General features: G+C 38.3%; 1 pseudogene; it reads right to left on the minus strand.

The window, feature by feature from the left end:
- Nucleotides 1-238: 238 nt before the first annotated feature.
- The window catches only part of LOC107659524 (LON peptidase N-terminal domain and RING finger protein 2-like), a 54,194-nt pseudogene continuing 43,406 nt past the window's right edge, over nt 239-11,026 (minus strand).

Raw genomic sequence — 11,026 nt, forward strand, 5'->3', positions numbered from 1 at the left:
GTTACAAAAATGAGGACCCTGCGGATGGCAATCAGCCGATCCTTAAGAGCGTTCATGGCGAGGATGGTCAGCTGGGCTTGTATGAGTAACATCATAGCACGTAAAGTTACTTCCTTTAGCAAACATTGTAATGACTGTCACAGACTTCTCTGACTCATTCAATTCATGGCTTTGAAAAGGCACATAGAAACAGAACATTTTTTGCTTTAAAATATAAAATAGGATTTATTTCATACTGATTTACACATTTACACCAAAAATGCAGCATTTAAGTAGTAATTTGCACAGGAAAAGGTAGATAATGGATATACACAAGACATGCACATCACAGAGAAAAGAACAATGAGTAGAAAATGAATGAATGCTCGAAGGCCTCTCATAGTCTATAAAGATTAATATATAGACATAAGCCACCCATCCACACATTGCACTCTACATGTATATTACACGTCACGCATAAAAATGGTGCCTGTTCAAACATGATTTATAGTAGGACTTCACACAATTTGGCTCCAGTTTACAATTTACTCATTCTGAATGTTTACATTTTTTCCAATTAATATTCACTTCATGACAAAAATCACAAACAGACTCTTGAAATATAAAAACAACACCTGTTGTTGTTACTAAATATCATTAAGGCTGTATTCAAGGTAGGAGTGTGCGGCCTTTTAAACCCATGGGGGAAAATTAAATGGATGTCAGTAGAACATTGTAATTTCTGACAGAGTTTATGTTTTGTGAATGAACTAGACATCTAAATGTGTATAAGAAACAAAGATACAGAGAAAGCAGGGTTACAGTACATGTAATATTAAATTAAGTAAAATTAGTTTTTCTTTTAATCATCTTTTACAATATGGAAATAAGGTGACTGCTCATTTCCAAACTGAAGCACATGGATTTTTTTTAACTAACACACAAGGCCAGTTTTTATATTTGCAAGCCCATGGGAAGCATTTGGTCAGTCGTACACACTACCTAAGCACAAAACAGAGGTGTTATTTTCAAAGGACCGAAGATGCTTAAAAAACAAACTTCCCACTGTTTTCATGTTTGATGCTACTGTTAAACTGGTAAACGGTTTGACTGCACCTGAACTAAATGAGAACTTCCTAATGTAGGCCATTAATGATGATCTCTCTCATAGCATGACTACAACTTAGCTCACCACTGCCAACTGATGAGCCTAAATGAACATATTTAGATGCAATTTTTTTTTAATTGAACAATGTCACAGGTGACTATCTGGTGAGGGTTGTGTGCTGCAATGACGGACCAAGATGGCCGCTGGAAGAAACCTCAGTGACCCCAGCCTGAATCAGCATTCCCAAGCTATGGGTTGATGTTGATAATCTCATTTAGACCAAGACCTCATTTATCATTGAGGGCGCTTGCGAGTTACAAAAATGAGGACCCTGCGGATGGCGATCAGCCGATCCTTAAGAGTGTTCATGGCGAGGATGGTCAGCTGGGCTTTGTTTTCCAGCGGCAGCACAGCCAACAGCCACCAACACCACGCAGGACCATTGGGATTATCCTGAGAGAAAAAAAAAGAACACAATCAAACATTAGCACTGAATGTATTAGATTAGCCTGCCATTTTAAAAACTACAAGAATTTTAAAAGAAAAATTAAATACGGATCTGATATGCAGCAGACAGTTTAGAGGTAAGATTACAATGAACAATGATTTAGAACAAATGTGAGAATGATTTGATCCAAACATTCACCTGTGGGTCAGAGTCTTTGACAGGCAGCTGCCCAAAGTGGCTGATGATTTGGTTCTTCATATCATCTTTAAGGGAAGTGAACCAGCCCAAGGCCTGATCATACACAGAGTCATGCAACTTCAGGAGCTCAGTCAACTCCTCTCCTTCAACCTGAACACACATGCACATTTATGGTCAGTGTGGAAGACTGGTGATTTTGTTATTTTCTCTCTCTCTCTCTCTCTTTCTCTCTCACACACACACACACACACAATATACCATTTTTGAATTTGGACTTTTGTGCTCATAGACTGCAAAAATCTCTATACCTTTTTATCCTCCAAATATTCAATCTTGGCTGTGTGGTATCCATCTCTCTGGCTGTGAGTGAGCACTCTGAGCACTCTGTCCACCACAGAGCGTCCATCAGGAAAAAACTTGACATCCCTCACCTGCAGCATACAGCCGTGGTCTGCAAACCTGTTAACCACACACCTCAGATATTTAACTCCATGTCAAGATGTTATGCACTTCATTAACACTTCTTTCTGATTAGGGCCCAACGCTGTGAAAGTATATGCACTAAGCCCAATACATGTATAGGACTCATCAAGCTGAACAACTTTTGCGCTGCATGTCATATGCTCTGCTCAAGAGAAGTCAGCAACTCTGAACCTTTACATACTCCTTCTAGAGAATTAATGCGACCGCCACCAAACTCAGTCAACACAATGCCAAGACACTGAAGATGCTAAAATGTGAATGGATTTATGATACTGAATGATTTGGCCGAGGCAAGGTGGTAAACTTTCGCCAAAAAAAAGGAAATAAAAAGCATGTTATAATATTCGCACACGTTGACTGATGTAGTTCAAATTTGAGCTGTATGTTTGATGGAAGCATGGATGTGACTTATTGCGAGTAACAATCATAACGCTGCCAACTAGCAACAGGAAGTGTCACTTACAACAAGCTTTAAAGCATTCAAACGATTTTTGATTTTTTTTGTAGCCTTTTTGGGTATTTTTGAGCTTCTTAGCACCTTTTGACTAAAGTAATGGGGTTAGGTTTACCTGAAAAGATTTCCACATCAAAGACTTCGATTTACCTTGAAGTATATTGGGGCCTTTATGCACTTAGTTGAAGCACATTTGGCAGTGATTATATGTATTCTAGAACACAGGAATTTAGAGCAATTTGGGTATAATCCATTAATAATTTTATGAGAATGTCCAGGGATCAACATTAAGCAGGGATTAAAATTATTCATTAATTTGTCTGAGTAAAAAAAAAAAAATACACTTGTCAGGAAATTTTGGTTTCGTTTTTTCTAAATCCTATCATTTGCCTTCTAGGGTTGTAATGGTACACAAAAGCAAAGGTACGTACCTCAGCTTTGAAGTTGCATTTCGGTATGGAAAAACATTATTTGTTTGAATTTTGTGATAAAATGGACAAAATTTGAAGGATGAGGCTATTGCTGTGTTCAAAATCACCCCCATACCCTTCCCTACATTAGTGCACTAGTATAGTGTAGTTGAAGGAGTGAATGAAAACGAGTGAGTCTGCCGCTTTTGCATAGTTTGTGCTTGCTGTTTAATAATCATTTGTAACTTAGCAAAATGGCTAAGCTCTAAACTAGCATGTATAAACCTTACTTAAATTATTTAAGAATTAATTTAAACAAAATTTATACCTATACGATATAATGCTGTACCCACATTGGACCAGTGGTATGGAAAACAGATGCATGGTTGATTCAGCTGAGGGCACCACTTTCTGGCGAGATGAGGGAATAAATTTGACACAACCCTTTAAGTGCATTATGGGTATTCTCTAGCCTGTGAGTGCACATTGGTTGTTACTGTGGTGCATTATGTGGTTGAATGAGTACACTCAATAACTTCCACTATGGTTTCAGACACCACTATAAAATAGCTGTCCCCTATTTAGGAGTATGGGGGCGATTTCGGACACAGCCTATGATTCTTATCGATAACAATACACAGAGCCTATTGTGATTATTGGTGGTAAGACTGGTTAATAGCCTACAACGCTGTATTTCTTGTGTACATATGCGTACCGAACCAAAAAGCACATATGAATACGTGTGCTGCTTTACCCCTAATGCTTCCAAAAACCTAAACAGAAAATGTCACAGGGATAATTTTATGAGAATTTTGATTTTTTTTTCTATTTTTTTTCTCCTAATTTTATATTTATTTAGATAATCAAAAACATACATTCACATATCAACACAACTAACAACACAACATGCATACAGACATTGTGATTTTACATTGTGTACATATAAACAAAGACAAGAAAGAGAAAATAACATCAGTAAATCACAAGCAAAACCTGACAGCATCAGCATCAGTTTATCCACTTACAATTATACTTGGTTTTGTAAATAATTTATGAAAGGACACCATATGGCAGTGAACTTAGACCCGGAACCCTTTAAATTAAGTCTTATTTTTTCCAAACTCAGGAATTGTAACATCTCTGGCCCACTGTTTAAAAGAAGGGGGAAATGACTGTTCCCTTTCATGGGAACTTCGAACTGCGTCCTCTAGGGGTCGCTATGGGGGAACGCCTCGTCGTGACCCGTGTCTGAAGCATACATTGAAAAAACACCAACTCGTTGGCCGGCGACAGCCATGACGTAACTACCGGTGCGACTATAGAATAAATAGGCGCCGGGAGCACACATCATTCTCTTCTTCGCCTTCATTGACTGTTTTGTTTGAAGCGTGCATTTCTGTGGTAAGAGCGATCTCTATTCATCTCATTATGGCGAGCACTAGCAAAGCGTTTAAGGATGTGTGCATCCGTGTTGACGTTGTTTAACATCTGATGACACACACGATCTATGCGTTATTTGTTTGGGCGAAGAGCACGGGAAAGGGAAAAAGGGAAAAAGCTCCGCTCTCGTTTGTCTCTTTTTTCGAGGAAAGAGGGGCAGCCGTCTGCTTCCCGCGATTCAGGAAAGGACACCATATGGCAGTGAACTTAGACCCGGAACCCTTTAAATTAAGTCTTATTTTTTCCAAACTCAGGAATTGTAACATCTCTGGCCCACTGTTTAAAAGAAGGGGGAAATTACTGTTTCCAATTAATTAAAATCAAGCGCCTTGCCAAAAGAGAAGTAAAGGCGATGCAGTCCAATTCACTTTTTGACAGTGTTATTTTCACATACAATACCAAAGATGGCAGTTAAAGGATTTGCACAAACATCTTTACAAAATATTCTAGAATAAGATAAAAAAATATGAGAGCAAAAAACAGACAAACTAGGACATAGCCAAAACATATGGGCTAATGTAGCAGGGGACTGCTTACATCTTGTACAGGTGGGGTCAACCGAGGGATACATCTTTGCCAGTTTGGCCTTGGAAAGATGAAGTCTATGTACCACTTTAAATTGAATAAGGCTGTGTCTAGCACAAATAGACGATACTGAAAAATAATGTGTTTTTTTTAACATTAAAGCATGTCAACATATTTTGATACACCAAATATACAAAATAATTATCTTTAAAAAAGCATCATATGACCCCTGTAAGGTCCAGTTGCCAGAAAGTCTCTTTGTGCAGTTATAGAAGTGGATAATAATGATAAAAGTTTTGTAAATAAGCCAGAAATGGTTCCTCTTTGTTCTGGGTCGTCAGGAAAAAGTTGATCAATAGGGTTTTGTTCAGGAAGGGAAGGAAAAGAGGAAAAATTATTGCATGTGAAATCGCGCACCTGTAGATATCTGAAAAAGTGGGCTTTAGGTATTTTAAATTGAGATTCTAATTGGGCAAAAGACAAGAAGCAGCCATCAGCAAAAAGATCTTTAAATGTTAAGATACCTTTTTCTTGCCATAGCAAGAATGCCTGGTCGTTCAGAGGCTGAGAAAATATATGATTTCTGGCAACTGGGGCACAAATTTAACCTTTTTTCCATCCGAAATATTTGCGAATTTGGGCCCAAATCTGAATGGACTTCCATACCATTGGGTGCAACGATTGGGAGTATAGACCTATCGGCAAGGGTGAAAATAGAAGAGCTGAAAGCGAGGAAGGAAGGCAGGCTGAGGATTCTATCTGGACCCAATCCGGTACGTGATTTAGATAATGTGAACCTTGCCAATAAGTCAGAGCTCTTAAGTTACAAGCCCAATAATATAGTTGAAAATTTGGGAGGGCCATCCCTCCTGTTCTTTAGGGTTTTGCAGAAATTGTAGACGTATTCTGGGGGGTTTCTTATTCCAAAGATCAGACGAGATTATCTTATTTAAATGAGCAAAAAACGATTTCTTAATGTAAATCGGTATAGTTTGGAACAAATATAAAAATGTAGGGAGCGTATTCATTTTAATTACATTGATCCTACCAATCAAAGAAGTGGGGAGCTTAGACCATTTTTCAAGGAATATCCTAGTTTGTTCCAAGAGGAGAGTAAAGTTGTACATTAAAAAAATAGATTTAAAATCATGTGTCATGCCGAGACAGCATGCTGTTGTTGCACATAAAATATTAATGTTTAGAACAGTGCAAATACAAACACAATTAGAAACTCATAGTTCAGCATCACACACCATGATATGGGTTAAAATGAGAGCCCATTTCTCTCCAAAACGGTGCCAGTTTTAGCGTTTTGCAATAAAGAAATAAAAATAACTAAACTTGATCATTTATGTTACAATTTTAACATAAATGCACATTGTTCTAGAAGGATGGCAAATTGTTATGCTGACAATACAATTTGTAAGGATGTACTGTCCTTAACATAGCTTTCATTTTGTTTTGACAGTCAGATAAACTCCCTTCCCTCACACGACTCTGAAGACAAGAAGTTTGTTTGCCCACAGGTTTAATGGTCTTGGGTATAGAGTGAAACTACAAATAAACAAATGTACACATTAAATAATAATGTCCAGAAATTTACAAAACTACAGAAGCAAAATAACATTCACATTGATATAATATGCTGTGATGCTTGGAAATACACACTACAGCGATAGGACGCTAAAGTAGAATGTGGCCAATGCATCTGTATAATGTCGTCCCTGGTGTTGCACTCTCTCATGGTCAATTTGCCCTGGATTGTAACTGGGGCAACAAAACCAAGGGGATCGTAGATGCTATTAACAGTTGATAGAACACCTCGACGAGTAAAGGGTTTTGCTCCAGTAGCGATTTCGAAAGCAAAAGTGTCAGACTTCAGACTCCAGTTCAGTCCCAGACTGCGCTGCGTAGGCAGCATGTCAGAGCCAAGATCCAAATCTTTAAGATCGCTGGCATGATCTTGAGATGGGAAGGCCTTTAGAACTTCTTTGCTGTTCGAAGCTATCTTGTGAAGGCGTAAGTTGGAACCAGCAAGAGTCCTCTGTGTGTCTTTGAGCAGGTCTACTGCTGCCTTGACTGTAGGAAGAGACTTCAACCCATCGTCTACATAAAAATCATGGTTCACAAAGTTCTTGACATCAGGATCACCATCTTTGACAGACTGTCGGAGACAATAGATGGCTACAGCAGGGGAGGGACTGTTGCCAAACACATGGACTCGCATGCGATACTCAATAATGTCTTCAGATGGGTCATTATTACGGAACCACAGAAGCCTTAGGAAATTGCGGTTGTCCTCTCTCACTAAGAAACAGTAGAACATTTGTTCAATGTCAGCTGTTATAGCTACTGCTTCCTTGCGAAATCGCATGAGCACCCCTAGAAGGGTGTTGTTCATGTCTAGCCCGGATAAAAGAACATAATTCAGCGAGACACCCTCATGATGAGCACTAGAGTCAAAAACCACTCTTATGTTCCCGGGTTTTTTAGGGTGATATACCCCGAAGAGGGGCAAATACCAACACTCTTCTCCTTCCAACAAAGGGGGAGCTTCTTCAGCATGATTGTTACTAAAGACTTTGCCCATACCGATACATCACTTAAAATGTACTCAAGTAAAAGTCAAAGTACACAATTTTTAAACTACTCAAAAAAGTACAATCACTGATAAAAACTACTTAATTAGCCTACTGTAACGTGAGTATTTGTAATTCGTTACTTCACACCCCTGTCAATTTATCAGGGGCTACTGCAAATGGGTAGTGAGAAAAAGAAGTATTTTTTGCTACGCAATTTGTACGAAATAATTCACTCTCAGAGAGGTTGAGTTTGTATCCCGAAATGCGGCTAAAACGCTCAAGTGCAGTCATAACATGAAGGAGAGAACTATGAGGATCTGCGATAAATAAAAGCAGGTCATCTGCATAGAGTGATAACTTGTGCTCTCTGTCCCCCCGAGATATACCCTGGATATCTGAGGTTGATCTCAGCAAAATGGCTAAAGGTTCAATCGCCACTGCAAATAATAAGGGGGACAGAGGGCAACCCTGTCTAGTTCCCCTATACAAAGGAAAATATTGTGAACTAGTGTTGTTTGTAATAACAGAAGAAAAGGGAGAAGCATAGAAGAGTTTTACCCAAGTCAAAAATTTGGATTCACACCAAATCTCTCTAGACGGCTCAAAAGATAGCTCCACTCCACTCTGTCAAAGGCTTTTTCAGCGTCTAGAGATATTAAAATTTCAGGTATATGCTTATTTGAGTCAGGAGAATAAATAATATCAAATATACTCTGCGTATATTAAAAAAAGAAAATCGTTTTTTAATTAAGCCAGTCTGATCTGGGGCTAAAATAGGGAGAACATGCCAATATTTTACAATCCACATTGAGCAAAGATATAGGCCGAAATGAGCCACAGTTCAGAGGGTCTTTCCCTTTTTTAGGTATAACGCAGTGGTGTAGTGGAGGGTATACGCAGGTATACGGCGTATACCCACTTCTTTATCAGTCGGCTTTGCGTATACCCACTTCTAAATCCCCTCTGATGCGCATCATTCAGTAGTGTCCCGCATTAGACAAAATCATGACAGTCCACCATGACTAGCTAATCAAATCGCATGTCAATAAATGCATTAAATATTCCCTAAACATACCCAGTAAAGACAGTGATGCGGTCAGGAGGATGCGCCAGCGTCTCTTTACATTTGATTGATGATTGCGCCCACGCCCGCCTCTCATCTCGACAAATCACGTGAATGCAAGCGGAGTCGGTCTGGGGCTTGAGTGCATGTCAGGGAGGCGCGCAGAGTGATAAAATAATATTTAATTATTGACTCCTAATTTGAATCTGTACATTATAACGAAAACAATACCTTAAAAATGAAAAGAAGCAAGTTTTTGCAATCAGATTTTTTTTTTAAACCAGTAAACTTTTCAGTTCAAGGATCCAGTAAACGAATGCCTTCAAACAGTAGCCTAAGTTCAAAACAGCTACAGAGAAAACCCGACCGATTTCATTAGAGATTGCTTAGAGTCAGGCCCGGACTGGCCATCGTGAGCACCGGGAGAATTCCCGGTGGCCTGGCAACTAATTTGGCCCGCTGCCCTGTTTTTTAATTTTTTTTAGTTATATTATTATTAATAATATTTTATATTGATGCCTTCTCAATTAACCGAAGTGATCATTACCGATTCTGTCATTGATAATAAATCGATAATATATCATAAATCGGTTAGTCTTGACTATCAGCACTGCGCTACACGAATCGGCTCACGTGTGTTCCGCGCTTCCGTCAAACGATTCCGAACAGAACCGATGCGCGGGACTCGATGAAAGAGAGAAAACGGCCCGAAGAAGCAGTGAAATGTAGCAACATCACTGACCTGTTCAGGGCTTCAAGTGCAGGCCAGTTTCATCTGTAAATACACTAGATAGTTTTGTCTTTCTTATCGTAGTTGAGTATTATACTTTGACTAGTGCTTAATTGTATTAAAACTGCTCTAAACAATTTTATTTTATTTTATTTATTTTTTTGCACTATGTAGTATATAGATAAATTGTAAATAGTTTTTTTTGGTATTAAATAGAGATCATGATCCTCCTACAGATAACTAAACAAAATAGCTTGTCTACTAGAGGTTCTGACAAAATGTTAATTGTTGCAGTCTATGTAATTTTTACATTTGAATTATTTATTGCAAAATCTGCACTTCTTTTGTGGCTAATATTAATTTAATAATGATCCTTACTCCGTGAAGTCAAGTAGCAGAAGTTACAGTAAGTGAAAATGTGCAAATACTACTGGCCCATTTTGGGGTGAACTAAATATGCAAGACTAGTCTTACGTCACTGTTTATAACACAGGCCGTTCAACCTTTGCTGGGCCGCTTAAAAAAATGGGGGCATAAATTAAGAGTATACCCACTTCTCCAGGCACCACTACACCACTGGTATAACGGAAATTGTCGCTTGATAGAATGCGTGTGGGAGGCAGCCTATAGAGAATGATTCCTCAAGTACAGCAAGTAGCAGAGGCATTAGTTTACCTTTAAACGTTTTTAAAAATTCTACCATAAAGCCATCTGGCCCAGGAGCTTTTGAGTTTTGCCTGTTTGAGAGAGCTACATTAAGTTCTTCTAAATTTTGAATTTTCTCCAATTCTGCATTATCATCAGATGGGATTTGGGGCATTTGAATAGAAGTAAAAAAAGAAGCAAGTTTGGAAGGGTTATAGTCAATTTCAGATGAATACAAGGCCTTATAGAATTGTTCAAAGACCGAATTTATTTCTAACTCATCCTTGGTGACCCTGCCATCATCCCTACGAATGGATGTTATAGTATTTGTAGTCGAGTACCGTCTTATTTGTTGAGCAAGAATTTTCCCAGATTTGTCCGAATGTTCATATAATTTAGAGCGGGATTGAAGCAAAAGTTTTTCTGTCTGTTCGGATGTTATTAGATCAATCTCTGTCTGTATCTTTGTTCTTTCTTTAAAAATTTCAGGTGAGGGCTTAATTGCACATTTTAAGTCTAACTGTTTAATTTGGTTAATAAGATCATTTAGTTGCTGGTTTCTTTTTTTCCTCTCCCATGATGAAAATTAAATTATTTCCCCCCTAATATAGGCTTTTAGAGACTCCCAAAGTGTAGCTTTACTAACATCTGAGGTGTTATTGATAGATAAGAAAAAAATCGATTCTACTATTAATAAGGTCTACAAAGGATGAATCAGAAGAATGAAATTATTAAAGCGCCATGTCTTCCGGTGAATTGGGAAAAGCTAATTTTAAAACAACTGGGCTATGATCCGAAATTACAATAGATTCATATTTACGCAACTTGGTCTCATGGCAAAAACTCATGGGGGGGGGGGGAATGTAAAGGATTTGTTGTAAAGTGAGGGGAACTAAATTATCCTAGTGTTTAAAATGTTGGTACATTACAACATTATTAGGCCTGCCGTTATTATTTCTGA

This window comes from Sinocyclocheilus anshuiensis, unplaced genomic scaffold (genome assembly GCF_001515605.1).
Source record: "Sinocyclocheilus anshuiensis isolate Anshui unplaced genomic scaffold, SAMN03320099.WGS_v1.1 scaffold1345, whole genome shotgun sequence".
Lineage (NCBI taxonomy): Eukaryota > Metazoa > Chordata > Actinopteri > Cypriniformes > Cyprinidae > Sinocyclocheilus > Sinocyclocheilus anshuiensis.